This window comes from Meles meles, chromosome 20, assembly GCF_922984935.1.
Source record: "Meles meles chromosome 20, mMelMel3.1 paternal haplotype, whole genome shotgun sequence".
NCBI classification, from domain to species: Eukaryota; Metazoa; Chordata; class Mammalia; order Carnivora; family Mustelidae; genus Meles; species Meles meles.
The window spans coordinates 36,845,060-36,861,743 of NC_060085.1; positions in this window are offsets into that span (position 1 = coordinate 36,845,060).

Here is a 16,684-nt window from a genome sequence, read left to right on the forward strand (position 1 = left end):
TACATATATGTGTGCATAAATACACACACACACGCTTACGCTGTGAACCCCAATATAAAGCCTGTCTCTTGCACCTACGTCTCGGCTTCCTGAAACTTGCCATAATTATTCTGACTTCCTGACTGCATGCTCCTGCCGTGGTTGGTTCATTGTGGCTTTTTAATGAGCCCATGGAGAGGAGCAATGGGGAACAGGAAAAGCTGAAAAGCACGACTGTGAGTAGGCACTTGCTTTCCAACCTACCGGTGGTTCTTGCCAAGCTTAAGCTCTTGTGCCCTGGCTTTGAACACCCTTTTCAATGTGGTTCCTGTGCAGATGAGTGGATGTGCATTCCCTTTCAAGTGATGCTTTTTCCAGCCTGCCATTCCCAATGGCTTGCAGGACAGAGGAAATAATACTTGGCTTCACAGATTCAGTAATTGGTGTGTTACAGAGACTAATCCTGCAGATTGTGGCAGACACACCTTCCTTTCCACATACAGCATATGTATGTTTTCCTTTGAAAAGCACCAAGGGAGCTGGTGAGGTGTTACAGTCTGGGTGTTTAGGGAAAAAAAAAAATGGCAGTAGAAAGGAAGAGCTGTCATGTGGCTGTCTGTACTCGCTCAAACACCTTAATTTCTGTTCCCAGGTGTCAATCAGTCAACATGTAATTACCAAGTATTTACAGCATGCAAAGTATTCATGTGCAACTGTTAGTAGAGGAGAGAAAAAAACTGAGTTATCTGAATTCCTCAAAAAAATTGGGGGTTAAGTGAAATGATGGCAGACAAGAGTGAACTCAAGGAAGGATTGGGTTCATTACCAATTAAGGTAAAGACACAGATGCTGAAGGTCCCAAGAGGGACAGTAAGACATGAGAATCTTGCCTCCCCTTCCATACTTGAGGCTGACATGAGTTGTGCCTCTCTTGGTTACTGTAGCCAGACAGGCGCTCAGAAATCTTCCAACACAGCAATACAAGGGTTCATAACCACCCAATGGGAAATGGTACCTGAGCTGAGCTCTCTTTGCCATCCCGGGACTGTGGATTTGAAGGAGTCACAGTGGTTTGGATAGAATAGACTAATGGGGAGATGGGATTTTGATAGCAAGGATATTTCTGGTCCAGCCCTGACACCATTAAAATCATCATGACGGGAAAGCATTTGGAGAAGATTTCCCAAAGATGTGAGCAGAAATCTGGGGCCTCATTAAAATAGGTGGAACAGTCGGAGAAGCTGCTGGTTTGGGAAAAAGAGAGAAGAATGTCATTTTAGAATTATGTACCTCTACATCTCTCTTACCCTCTACCTCCTGGAAGTTTCATCTGCTCCATCTTCTCATTTCTTCTACCTTCCCTTTCCTTGCATTTTTCTTACCCTCTCCTTCTGACATCGCTCATCCCAAACACTGAGAATAATGAAAATAGGAGTATATGAATAAAGGCAGAAGTCTCTCCTTGTCTTCCTGAAATAGTTTGCTAATTTATTACCAGTTTCAGCTTCTGCAAATGTAATTTTTTATTAGCTTGGGTGATTTCGGGTATCAGTTCATTGATAATAATTACAATGATGGTAAATATTCATAGCTAACATTTAGTGGGTGCATCCCATGTGCTGGATAGACATGCATAATTTCATTCCTTCTTCAGAACAACTCTTGGAGGATATTTAGTATTAACCTCCTCCTTTTACAAAAGAGATTTAGTTATGTAACTCGCCCCAGACAGCCCAGCTCGGAGAAACCTTGGAGCTGCTTGGCTCTGAAGTCCATGCTATTAATAATAATGCTATTCACACTAGTTAAGAAAAGTTATTAAAATAAATGATGTATTGGGATGAGAAATACAGATGTATTTAAGAAACAGAAATTGAAGTCTGGTGTATGTGTATGGGATTGTTTGGAAATACTGTGTGGGCGTGTGTTACTATTTATGTCATCCTCAGAGTTCTGTAGGTGGGGGGGAGCCATAAAGCTACCGGACGAAGGGAACATATTGGGTGTCCCTGTCTGGATCAGTGGGGGAAACACATAAGTGACAATTAGGAGATGAACAAACATCAGGGAGAAGGAAGCTTGTTAACTCTACAGTCTATTATTTGTTCGAGTACATTATGGTTTCTGAAAAACTCTGTTCCAGACATGATCCTGGCCACCTATCTTTTCTCTTCCAAAGGCTTTGAAAAGACTCAGTATTCCTCTGTTCTCATATCATAGTTGTGGCTCATTAAATGGCTCCCACAGGAGACCTCCACACACCTCCGTTTCCCTCTGCACAAGAATGAACGTGCAGATAAGGAAGTCATTCGACTCCTTCCCCAGCAATCGTGAAGTTGTTAGTAGCTCACACTGGTCAAGCTTCGCTCAGTCACTGCTAGCACACACTCCGTCCCAGCTGGAATGACTCTGAGCCCTTCTGATGTCTGGAAGTAGAACACTCGTCCTGTCGGGGCTGGGGAGGTGGGGGTGGGTACTCTCTCAACAGGACAGCTACATTACCAAGTCTAATTACACACAATTTTTTAGAAAAGGAAAATGTCCACATAACATGTTGGAAATAGAAGTCAAAGTATAATGGAAAAGAGAAGATTTTAATTAAATAACGTTGGTTACCTTTTACTGTTAGCTCATAGTTTAATTCAAGCCTTCTTGTTGTGAGAACAACAAGGGTCAAGAATCCTTCTTCTGGAGTCCTGGGGAATACAGTCATTCCTGTCCAGCTCCAGCCAGATTCTGTTCGGGGACCATTCCCATTGCTTTAATTAGGGGGAAATTTTGATGGTGTAAATTCATAGAGTGTCACTCTTAATTTCTGTACAATCCATCACACTCTGTGCCTGTGTGTGGCAGCCCTTTTTAATAAAGGATTTTGCAGAGCACCTGCTGCGGCAAAAACATTTTATCATCTTTGCTAGCTCCAGGAGTTCTAGCATTATGTCATGTTTGACTCCAAAAAAAAAATATATTATTATAAACCCTGGAATTAGAAACCCAACAATGGAACTAGCTGATTGCAATTGCCCGTGAAGCTATCACATTTTGAAGACTGAAACTTGTAAGTTTTCATTTTAATCAAAAACTGTAACAGGACCAGGGGTGCTTGTCTGAAACGAATAATTTCCACATTTCTGGATGCTATTGCATAATGGCTCTCTCATCCGTGAATTAATTATAAAACTTGCAATACTCTAAGAATATCAGATTGTATCCCCACACTCTCTTTTAATGACAACTTTATGTTTCATCAACTCAGAGCTTAAGGGATGGAAGTGAAGAGCATTCGAGAGCCAATTTTTAAAACCTCTCTCCAACTGTAGCACCTGGGAAGATCTTCAAGGGCTTGCTATGACCCCAGCATCATCCTGGTGTAATTGGCTCATTGAAGAGTCTCAAATTATTAGGATAACTTATAGGGGAAAACTTTTCCCTAATAATAACCTTCAAGAAGCATATGTAAAATCACCCCCACTCTTTCCCAGCTGAGTAACACTGTCCCTAGCATTTCAGCCCAGTTCCACAGTTTTTAGGTGTTTTTTGTTTGTTTACTTGGTCCAATGGCCTCTTTAGGATTTATATTGAGATTCAGTCCTTGATGTTTTTAAATGTTATTCTGATCTCTTTTTCCTTTTTGCCCCATTGTGTCCAGTCCTGAATCTCACCAACATTAAGAAAGAATGTCCTGTCTCCAACTCTCCCCAAACCTTGAGGGGAGCAATTCAGTCACTCACAAGCTTTAGAAATGACTTTCCTGGAGGACTGTTGACTCCAAAGAGAGGAAGGACCTCTCATCATTGACCTACCGGGAGAGGTAGAGGCAGCAGCTCTTCCTACTGTCCTTCTCTTACTCATGCAGGGGCAAGGCTGAGTGGGGGAGGAGGGACTAGTCCTTCTGTAATGGCGTCCTTAAGTGCTATAGGGAAGTAGCTGCCTTCTTTATTCTGACTTTAGAACATAGTATATTTCCAGACTCTTCTTCAGCTGTGGGCTGTAGTCACAGTTCTATAACCACAAGGGCATACTCCTGGATGCCAGTCATCATTCAAATTCTTTACACATTCTCTCTCAGCAAATTAGTAATAATGTTCTCAAGTAGATTTGAAATCTCCATTTGAAGGAGGTGCTGGTTTGCAAAGGCAACATACTGTACTGTCTATACTATAGTGGTTAAATGGACAATGTGGTACCAGTCACGGGTTCAAGTTATAGGTTCTAAAAATTAGAACTCTTCGGTAGATCTAGAAGTCAGATGAAAGTTTGGGATTGACCCTTGAGTGCCTCATTTTCTGTGCACCAGTTCTTGGTCTTCACTCCTACTCTCCAGGTCTCTCCCTTATCCGAAGTTTCATCACATAAACCATACTATTCCCAAAGATCTTGTTACCTCAAGCATTTGCTTATGTTGTTCATTGCCCTTAAGAGCTCTTCCCTCCTGCTCCTTCATCTAATTTCCTCAGATAAAATTCAATCATTAAGTTACTTAGCAAAGACCTACTTAAGTAAGTCCTTAAGTACTTACTATCACTTAGGGATAGGCTGAGTTTTGCTGCAGAAACAAACAAACCTGAAATATAAGTTGCTGATAACACAGGTTATTTCATACTCATATAATGTGTGTATTATAGGTGACTGAAGGCTGGGCTTCATAGTTTCTTCACTTAGAAGCCCAGAGTCTCCAGCATTTACGACAGCTCTGTCCAGTAGATCTTTACGTGTTAAAGGACATGGAAAGTATCTGCACTGCCACAAATGGTACCCACTAGTCACCGGTTGCAATGGAATATTTGAAATATGGTTAATGTGACCAAGAAACTAAATTTTGGCTTTTATTTAATTGCAATTAATTTAAATTTCAATAGCCACATTTGGCCACTGGCTAGAATCCAGACCATCATGCATGGCTAAGGGAGAGAGAAACTCTGTTTCTCTCCATATGTACTGGTCCTTCAAATCTTCTACCCAGAAGTAGTGATCATCATGCCCTCTTGTGTTGAATCTGCCAAAGTAAAGCCCATGTTCATGTCTACCTTCCAAGGGTTGCATAGAGATATTCCACCTTGTCCTTATTGAAAGACAGAAAAATTATCACTGAATTGCATATCACTGCTGGTTAGCATTCTGTACATGCAGTGCAAAATGTGTGCTTTGCCCTCATAGAGCTTAGCATCTAATGGGGGTGTGGAGAGGAGTATGGAGATGATCATTAAAAATACACAAATACCCAGTTACATATTCTTCAGACAGAATAACCGGTTATAAATAAAGACTTGTAATTTAAATAAGGAAGAAGGAAGGTCATCTGCAAAAAAGTGACCTGAATGAAGGGTATGAAGTGGTTCAGAGCACGGTAAAGAGTATTTCAGACAAAGAGCCTGGATGAAGGCTCTGGATTTGGAAAGGGCTTGGTGGTGTCTTCTGAGAAGGCTTGTAAGTTTGAAGAACAGGCCCAGAGAAGAAAATGGCACAGTGAATGTGGACAGAGCAAGGACCACGTCATACACTGTGTTACAGGCTGAAGTGATTCAGAGTAGACTCTGGTCATGGGGAAAGACAGAGTTTTCTGCAAGGAGAGACATGATCTGCTATATAGTTTTGGAAGGTCGCTTGAGCTGCTCTTTGAACAGTGGGTTTAGAGAGGGACAAGAGAGAAGAAGTGGGAAAAGCCCACTATGTTGGTTAATTTTATGTGTCAGTCTGAATGGCTAAAAGATGTCCAGGGAGCAGGTGAAACATTATTTCTGGGTAAGTCTGTGAGGGTGTTTCTAGGGCAGATTAGCGTTGAATCAGTTGAATGAGGAAAGATTGTCCTCACCAGTGTGGGTGGGCGTCATCCAATCTGTTTAAGGACCTGAATAGAACAAAAAAGTGGAGGAAGGGCAGATTGCTTTCTAGTTGAGCTGAGACCTCCCCCTTCTGCCTTGGGACATCAGCACATGTGGCTCTTAGACCTTCAGGCACAGATTTAAATAACACCACTGGTTTTCTGGTTCTCCGGCTTGTAAACAACAGATCGTGGGACTTTTTCTAGAGAATCCTGACTAAGACATCCTTCCTTGAGAAAGGATTCTATATTAGTTATCTGTCGCTATACAGCAAAAAGTTGCAGACATGGGGCTTTAAACAACACTCATCTATGATCTCATTTTCAGTGAGTCAGGAGTCCCTTCATGGCTTAACTGACTCCTCTGCTCAGGACCTAACCAGACTATAATCCACCTGTTGGTCAAACTGTACATTCTAGAACGTGGAGTCCTCTATCAACTTTAGGTGGTTGTCAAAAGAATTCGGTTCTTTCTAATTATAGGACTGAGGTCCCTATTTTCTTAATAGGATGCCAGCTCGGGCTCATTCTGATGCCTGCTGTCCTTTGTATGTGGCTCTCCCACAAAGGGCCAGCTTATTCCTTTAAGGTGAGCATGAGAATGAATCTCTTAAAAACAACAAACAAAACAAAACACTGTTTTACCTAATTGAGGCCCACCCAGGATAATGTCCCTTTTGATTAATTCAAAACCCATAGACTTGAAGTCTTTTTTTTTCATTGTTTTTTTTTTTTAAGATTTATTTATTTATTTATTTGACAGAGAGAGATCACAAGTAGGCAGAGAGGCAGGCAGAGAGAGAGGAGGAAGCAGGCTCCCCACGGAGCAGAGAGCCTGATGCGGGACTCGATCCCAGGACCCTGAGATCATGACCTGAGCCGAAGGCAGAGGCTTTAACCCACTGAGCCACCCAGGCGCCCCCCATAGACTTGAAGTCTTAATTACATCTGCAAAATCCCTTTACCTTTGACATACAATCTAAGCACAGGGGTGATATTCTGTCATATTCACAGGTCCTGTTCATACCGAAGGGAAGGGAATTGCACAGAGGGTGTACACTCGGGGGGGCAGAAATCTCTGGATGGGGGCGGTGCCATCTTAGAATTCTGCCTACTACAGCTTTTGTGGTTGTCCAAACTCACATAGCATTTAACCTTCCAGACCCTCCCACAACAATTGTACTTAAGGGGAAAATGGGCAAGAAGTAGGCAGCTATCACCCCTAAAGAACCAGCTCATTCACGTGGGTCATAAGAAACCATTGTCTGTCATTTGGGGGCAACTTAATTTGGTCACCAATTCAGCTCTGGCAGTCTGATTTAGCTTGCCCAGATTCACAGGAGACTGGTCAGTAAAGCAGAACAACATCACTGTCATTTAACACACAATGTACCTCCCAAGGAAATCAGAGCAGTGTTCTCTGAAGAAAGTGCAGAAAGTATTTAAAGAGAGTTTTGGAATCAGAGAGAGAAGATTCAATATGGTCAAGTTGTTCATCTGCTCTTAGGCTTAGTTTCTTCATCTTCAAAATGGGGACCATTTTAATCACTACGTGGCATCATTTGCAAGGAATAAATGAGATACCACGTGTCAAATCCTTAACACCAGACCTGGCACCAGAGAAGCTTGCAACCACTAGTGGCTGCTATTATCCTCTTATCCTCCTCACCAGACACAGCCAAAGCCAGAGAAGTACTTGTTGCTGTAATACAGCTGAAGGCTGGCAGCTTGGGAAGCTGTCCAGGTTTCATCCCAGGAGGGGTTCCAGAGCTGAAGCAAACAAGCTCACTGGTATGTCACTAAGCCACTGTGGGCCATCATTTCCAAGTCTGTTAAACAAAGATAACTTCCCCCTCTGTCTCCTCTCGCTGATGAAGTTTGTGACCGCAATTCAAGGCTCTCAGGGGGGAACAAATGTGCTATGGAATAATCATATCATGATAAATACCTTGCATTGGGTCTGTTGTTCCCTCCCAAAGCATAAAGGTATTCTTGCAGCTCTGACTAACATGTCTTGGTATGAGAACCTTCCTGAGCAATCTATCATTCCGTTACTTTATAGCTGGGATTTGATTATGTATTCCTTTGGACTCTGCTACAGACTGTTTCATGCTGCTGAGCAGCAAGTAATCAATTAGCATTCAATTTTCCTGTTGTCACACCTGTATGTTGGAATGGGTACAATTTCCCTGCCCTGTACCTCTGAAACCTTAGGAGTATTCTTGGAGTCTTGAAGTCTCACTACTTGCTAAATATTCTCTAACACAGAGTTTCATACATTCTCAGGTTTGCTTTTTTGTAATTGATTTGTAGGGACTTACTCTGAACGCAGATGCAATTCATTCAAATCCATGCATAAAGATGTTTTGGTTTAGGAAGAGAATATTATGTTGTTTCAGATTGATAGTATGTCAAATGTCAATATTCAAGTTTCTGCTAATGTAGACCTGGCTGGTAAAAAACAAAAACACAGGAATGTGTTTTCATATCCATGCTTCAAAACTGAAGACATTATAAAGAAGAAAGAATATTTTCTTGCAAATAAACTCATTACAAGTTGGTCGATTAGAGTCTCTATGATATGAGTAAAGTGCATAAAATCAAATTATTGGCTGGAATTATGCAGAGGAAATAGCCCAAAAGAACACAGAGAATAATATTGACAAAAGTACTGTGTTAATAAATCACACTGCCAAAAAACAATCATCTAGGCCAGGGGTTGGTACACATGGTCCAGCCCACTGACTGTTTCTGTAAATAAAGTTTCACTGGAACAAAGTCACACTCATTAGCTTTCATGTTTTCTGTGACTGTTTTCTCACTTCAAATGAAGAATGGAGTGGTTGTAACTGAGACGGTATGTCCCACAGAAACCTAAAACAGTACTTGGCCCTTTACTGAAAACATTTTCTGGTTCCTGATCTCAAATATTAGTTATTCAATTACCTTTTCAAAGACAATTACACACAAAATACTTTGAGAATATTGCTTTACAGTTAAGTCACAAAAGAGTCAATTAAGACAGAAAGTGGGTCAACAAGAGACAGGTGCACCGAACATGAGAGTCCCAAACTATGTGAGCAAAAGTTGGCAAAATTGAAGGAATAAATAGATCATTCAATAATAATAGTTGGAGACTTACATATCCTGCTTTCATAAGTGGGTAAAATGAGTAAAAAATGAACAAGGAATAACACTATGGATTCTATTCCACTATGTGGAATAACACTATGAACCAACTAAACTGTAGCTATCCATAGAACACTTTCCCCAACAACGACAGAATACGCTGAAAGTGGAAAGTGTATATTAAAACTTCTCTAATGTAAATTATATGTTAGGCTATACAACAAATCTTGAAAATGTTAAAAGAATTAAAATCATATAAATCCACGTTCCACAATGGAATGAAATTATAAATCACTAGCCAAAGGAAATTTGGGGAATACATGTGTGGATATCAAACAGTGCACTTCTAAATAACTAAGTAGTCAAAGATGAAATCACAAGAGAAATTAGAAAGTAGTTTTAGATGAATGAAAATGAAAACACAGCATACCAAAACTTACGGGGTACAACTAATACAGTGCCTAGAGAAAAACTTAGAGCTGTAAACACCTATATTTTAAAAAGTTCTCAAATTAGTTAGCTGACCTTACACCTTAAGGGGGGGAGAGGAAGCACTACCTCCAATACAACCAGAGAGAAGGAAATAATAAAGACGAGAGCCAAAATAAATAAATTAGAGAGTAGGGAAAATACAGAGACGAAATCAAAACTAAAAGTTGATTCTTTAGACTCTTTTCCAAAGAAGATATCCAGATTCCTAACAGATATGTGAAAAGATGCTCACCATCTCATCATCAGGGAAATACAAATCCGAACCACAATAAGATTCCACCTCACATCTGTCAGGATAGCTAAAAATAACAACTCAAGGAACAACAAGTGTTGGCAAGGACTTAGAGAAAAGGGAACCCTCTTTGCTGTTGGTGGGAATGCAAACTGGTGCAGCCACTCTGGAAAAGAGTATGGAAGTTCTTCACAAAGTAAAAAATAGAACTATCCTATGACCCAGAAATTGAACTATTAGGTATTTACCCAAAATATATAAAAATACAGATTTGAAAAGATATATGTGCCTTAATGTTTATAGCAGCATTGTCAATAATAGCTAAATTAGGGGAAAAGCCCAAATGTTCAACTAATGAATGGATGAAGAAGATGTGATATATGTATATTACTTAGCCATCTGAAAAAAAAGTCTTGCCACTTGCAATGACATGGTTGGAGTTAGAGCATATTATGCTATGTGAAATCAGAGGAAGAAAAATACCATGTGATCTCACTCATATGTGGAACTTAAGAAAGAAACAGATGAACATATGGGAAGGGAGAAAAAAAAAGGAGAGAAGGGAAACAGGCCCTAAGAAACTCTTAAAGATAGAGAACAAAGTGAAGGTTGATGGAGGAGTATGGGTAGGGGGTAGGCTTGATGGTTAATGGGTACTAAGGAGGGCACTTGTTATGATGAGCGCTGAATGTTGTACGTAAGTGATGAATCACTGAATTCCGCTCCAGAATCCAATATTACACTGTAAGCTAACTACCTAAAATTTAAATTAAAAAAAAAAAAGTTGATTCTTTGGAAAGTCAACAAAATTGGCCAAACTTTTAAGTGACCAAGAACCAAAACACTAAAATTATTAAAATTATGAATAAAAGAAGGAATATTACTATGAACTTTACAGAAATAAAAAAAAAATTTTAACAGAATGCTATGATCATTATATGCCAGTATATTAGATGACCTACATTAAGTAGAAAAATTCCTGGATAGAAACAAGTGGAACTAACTCAAGAAGAAATAAAATACAGACCTGATTAGGCCTATAAGTAAAGTGATTTAGTTAGTACTCAGAAAATCTTTCCACAATAAAAAGGAAAGGTGCAAATGGCTTCACTGATGAACACTACAAAATGATTAAAGAACAATTAACACTGAAACTTCTCAAATTCTTCCCAGAAATAGGAAAGGAGGGAATACTTACCAACTCATTCTATTGTATCAGAATTATCCCGATACCAAAATTAAACAAAAAATATCACAGGAAATTGGAAGTACAGATAAAAATCTCTTAAGAATACTGATGGAAAAATACTTTACAAAACTTTAGCCAACCAAATCCAGCAATATGTAAAAATAGTTGCATATCATGACTGAAAATATTCATTCCAGGAATGCAAGGTTGGTTTAGTGTATGAGAATTAATTCAATTCACCACATTAATAAAATACAGGATAAAAACACATGATCATCTAACTCTAAATAGAGAAGACACTTGATAAAGGTCAACATCAACTCAGGATTAAAAAAATAATAATAACACAGTAGAAATAGAAGGAAACTTCCTTAATCTGTTTAAGAGTACACATGAAAAATCCACAGCTCGCATCATACTCAATGTTGAAACTATGGGAGATTTTTCCCTGAGATCAGGGACAAGGTAAACACGGCCACTCTTGCCACTTCTATTCAACAGTGTCCTGGAAGCTTTACCTCAGAGTAATTAGGCAAGAAAGTAAAATTAAAAGTGTCCAGATTAAAAAGAAGGAAGTAAAATTATCTCTATTGGCAGATAACATGATTTTGTATAATGAAAATTCTAAAATGTACACAAAACAGGTATTACAGCTAATAAGTTAGTAAAGGTTGTAGGATAGAAAATCGTTATTAAAAACTCCACTGTATTTCTATACTTCAGTCATGAGAAATAAAAAATTAAAACAATTCCATTTACAATGATATCAAAATAAATACATACTTTGGAATAAATGTAACAAAAATGTGTAAGATTTGTATACTGAAAACTACACAAAATTGTTGAAAATTTTCCAAAAAGACTTGAATAAGTGAAAAGTCCTGTGATCATGGATTAGAAGACTTAATATTGTTAACACATTTCAATGCCCTCTAAACTGATAAACCGATCGTGTGCATTCTCTATCAAAATCCCAGCTGACTGCTTTACAGAAATCTATGAGCTGACTCTAAAACTCAAAAGAAAATACAAAAGATCTACAATTATCAAAACAATCTTGAAAAAGAACAGAATTGGAAAACTCACATTTGCAAACTTCAAAATTTAGTATACAACTACAGTAATCAAGACCCTGTGGTGCTGCCATAAGGACAGACATATAGATGAACGAAACTGAATTGAGAAACCAGGAAAAAACCCATATATTGAAGGTCAACTAATTTTCAACAAGTGTGACAAGCCATAAACTTTGTGATAAATTGTTACAAAAGCCACATGAAACTGTTATGCCAACATCACATCATATATAAAAATTAGCTCAGAATAGATCAAAGATTAAAATGCAAGAGTCCAAATTATTCAACACTTGAAAAAAAAAATACAGGTGTAAATTTTGGTGACCTTTGATTAGATAGTGGGCTCTGAGATAAGATCTCTAAAGCACAAGGAACAGAAGAAAAAATAAATTTGATCAAAATTTAAAATTTTGTGCATCAAAAGATACTGTCAAGAGTATATAAAAGCAGCCTACAAAATGGGGGAAATATACTTGCAAATCATTGATCTGATTAGAATCCAATATCCAACTCTTATATTTTAACAATAAAAGGCAATGAAATTTTTAAATGGGCAAAGGATTTGGATAGGTGCATCTCCAAAGAAAATATACAAAAAGCCAACAAGCTCATGAAAAGGAAATCACATCATTAGTCAAAAGAGAAATGAAAATAAATAGGGAACTGAAAATAAAACCAGTAGGTGATAACATTTCACACTTGTTAGGATGACTATAATTTTTTTAAAAAATAGAAAAGATGAGAATGTAGAGAAATTGGAACCCTCCATATATTCACCAATAGGAATGTAAGAGGAGGCACCCATTTTGGAAAACACCTGGGAAATCTCTCAAAAAGTTAAAAATAGTTATTATATGATCCAGAAGTTCTATTACTAGATCTATACCCAAGAGAATTGTAAACATATTTCCACAAAAAAACTCATAAGCAAATGTTTATAGCAGCATTATTTCCAGTAGTTAAAAAGTAGGAACAATCCAAATGCCCATCAACTGCTGACTGAATAAAAAAATCTGGTATATTCTATTCAATAGAATATCAGTCAGCCATAAAAAGAAGAAAGTGTTGATACATACTACAACATGCATGTACCTAAAAATCATGCGAAGTTAGCAAACCCAGACACAGAGGAACACATACTGTATGATTCCATGTATATATGAGATATACAAATGCGCAAATATATAGAGACAGAGTTCAGTGAGGAGCTTTGGGCCAAGAGGAAAGGAATGAGAAGTGACTATTAATTGGTATGGGATTTTATTGCGGGGTGACAAAATTGCTTCGAAATGGGATATAAAACTTTTTGAATACACTGAAAACCCGCTGAATGGTACACTTGAAAGGCGTGCATTTTATGATATGAGAATTGTATCTCTATAGAAAGGAAAGTGAAACAAAGAGGTGCAATAGTTTATCACTGGACCCAGCACATCACTCTCCATTTATGTCCGAGACAGAACTGTTCACTGAAATTTGCCTTCTTTTCCCCTTTTTCCTAAATACTTTTCTTGTTGGTTAACCACCAGATTAAAATCCTTTGGGAAACTTCCACCTCTGGGAAGACGGAATATATGTACCTTCCTTGTTTCTCCCACTAAGTACAAATAAACACTTTGGACAGATATAACAGAAGTCAAAAAGGTAGAAACAAGAAGGCAGACTAGCTAGGAAAACTGGGATCCAGGGAACAACATGATAGTGAATCCCTTGGGTTTTCTTTCTGCCTCATTTCTGTGTCCAACTGGGTGCTAAAGAAACCAGTAACCTGGAAACATCAGTGTGCATAGACAAGAAATTCTCAAAGCCCACACTGTCTTACTAGAGAAGTCGACCTCATGTCTAAGGCAGAATTAGCACCAACTCTAAACAGTGTCTCCCAGAAAATCAAAGAGGAGGGAGCATGTTCCAAATCATTCTGTAAAGCTACTATTATTCTAATATCAAACCAGACAAAAGTAGTACAAAAAAGGAAGACTCTGCACCATTATCCCCCATGAATATAAATACAGAAATCACAATATACTTTCAGATAGAACTGAGTAATAAATAAAAAGAAGTAAATGCCATGACCAAGAGAGGTTTATTCCAGGGATACAAGGTTGCTATATTCAGATATCAGTCAATATAACTCACTGTATTACAGGTTAAAGAAGAAACAGGACAAGATCATATCATTTGATGCATGAAAAAGTATTTGACAACATTCAGCACCTATTTGTGATAAAAACTCTCAGAAAAAAAAAAAGAAGTGAACTTCAGACTGATAAAAAGCACTTACAAAACCCTGCAGCTCACATTTTACTTTATGCTAAAAGACTAAATGCTTGTCCCCTAAGATCAAGTACAAAGCAAGGATGATTGCTCTCATTACTCCTATTCAACATGCTACTCGAAGTTTTAGCTAGTACCATAAGGAAAGGGGAAAGGGGAAAAGAAAGAGGAAAGGAAAGGTACACGTGTCAGAAAGGAAGGAATAAAACTGACTCTTTGCAGATATGAAAAAATTCTGAAGAATATATAAAAAGAAAATAAAACCTCCTGGAACTTTGAACTTATAAGTTATATATAATATAATAAATAATATAAGTTATAATAAGGTCTCATGATACATGCTCAACATTAAAAAATGAATTATATTTCTTTGTGGCAGCAACAAACACATGGAAAATGAAATTTAAAAATAAAACATTAACAATTACTCCAAAAATATGAAATACTTAGTTGCAAATCTATCAAAACCTATATAGGACTTGTGTGCTAAAAGTTACATAGTACCGATGGGGAAAAAAAGAAGATCTAAAAAAGTAAAGAGATAGTCCATGTTCATGGATTGAAAGTCTCCAATTAGTAAAGACTGATTCTCCTAAAATAAGAAATTTAATGTAATCATATTTTTGTATGTAGGCAAAACTATTCTAAAATTGATATGAAAAAACTGTGGAATTAGATACCTAAAAATAATACTGAAAAATAAGAGTAAAGTCAAGGAATCATTCTGTTGATTTTAAGATTTATTATAGACTAGTATATTGGGTGGAGGGATAGATACATGGATAAAGGGAACAAGAAAGAGAATCTAGAAATAGACCCCTACAGGTACAGCCAACTGATTTTGGACACTGGAGCAAAAACGATTCAGTGGAGGAAGGGTAAGTCTTTTCAACAAGTAGTGTTAGAGCAACTGGGCATCCAAAGAGGAAAAAAAAGAAACCTGACCTAAGCCTCACTCGTTGTAGAAAAAAATAACTCAAAATGGATCATAGATTTAAGTGTAAAATGTAAAATTATAAAACTTAAGAAAACATCAGAGTAAATCTTCAGGACCAATTGCTTAATGAAAGGTTGTTAGGACACAAAAAGGATGATCAAAGAAAAGACTGATAAATTTGGCCCTCGTTAAAATTGAAAACGTTTACTCTCTTAAATAACCAGTTGAGAAGGGGCGCCTGGGTGGCTCAGTGGGTTAAGCCGCTGCCTTCGGCTCAGGTCATGATCTCGGGATCCAGGGATCGAGTCCCGCATCGGGCTCTCTGCTCAGCGGAGAGCCTGCTTCCCTTCCTCTCTCTCTGCCTGCCTCTCTTGTGATTTCTCTCTGTCAAATAAATAAAAATCTTTAAAAAAAAAAAAAAAAAAGCTTTAATAACCAGTTGAGAAAAGACTAGCTACAGTCTGGGAGAAAATATTAACAAGCTACGTATCTGACAAAGTGTTCCCATTTAGAGTATATAAGAAACTCTGAAAAGCTCAGGATTAAAAACAAACATTGGTGAAGTACTGATGAGGTGTGGAAAGAGGAGGCCATACATACATGGCTAGTGGAACACAAAATAGTACAGCCACTCCTGAAAAATAATTGTCATTTTCTAAAAAAAAAAAAAATTACATACATTTATCATAAGACCCAGCAGTTGCATTCCTGGGCATTTGTCCCAGAGAAATGAAAACCTAATGTCCACATCAAACACTTGCACGTAATTGTTCATAGCCAACTTTTTTTTATTACAGCCAAAAGCTGGAAGCAGTCACATTATGCCTTAGAAAGTAAATGGATAAACACGTTGTGGTCCATTCGTACCCCGGAATACCACTTAACAATTAAAAAAGAACAAGCTATTTGACACATACCAACCGGAATGGACTTCAAGGGCATTGCGCTGCCTTTCTATGGAGATGGAAAATAGATCAGTGGTTGTCAAAGTTTAGGAATGGAAAGTGGTAGAGGTGGTGGGGTGACTTAGAAGGATAATATGAGGGAGATCGTTGTGTAATGAAATAATTTTATATCTAAAATTGCACACACACACATTGTACCAGTGTCAAGTTCCTGGTTTTGATACGATGGGTAATTATGTCAGATGGAAGCAGTGGGTGATCTGGGTGAAAAAGACAAGAGATCCGTGTCTCTGTATTATCCCGGCAAGTCCTCTAATTATTTGTTTGTTTGTTTGTTTCTTTTAAATTTATTTATTTATTTATTTATTCGCGTAACAGTATTCATTGTTTTTGCACAACACCCAGTGCTCCATGCAATACGTGCCCTCCCTATTACCCACCACCTGGTTCCCCCAACCTCCCACCCCCGCCCCTTCAAAACCCTCAGGTTGTTTTTCAGAGTCCATAGTCTCTTATGGTTCGCCTCCCCTTCCAATTTCTCTCAACTTCCTTCTCCTCTCCATCTCCCAATGTCCTCCATGTCATTTGTTATGCTCCACAAATAAGTGAAACCATATGATACTTGACTCTCTCTGCTTGATTTATTTCAC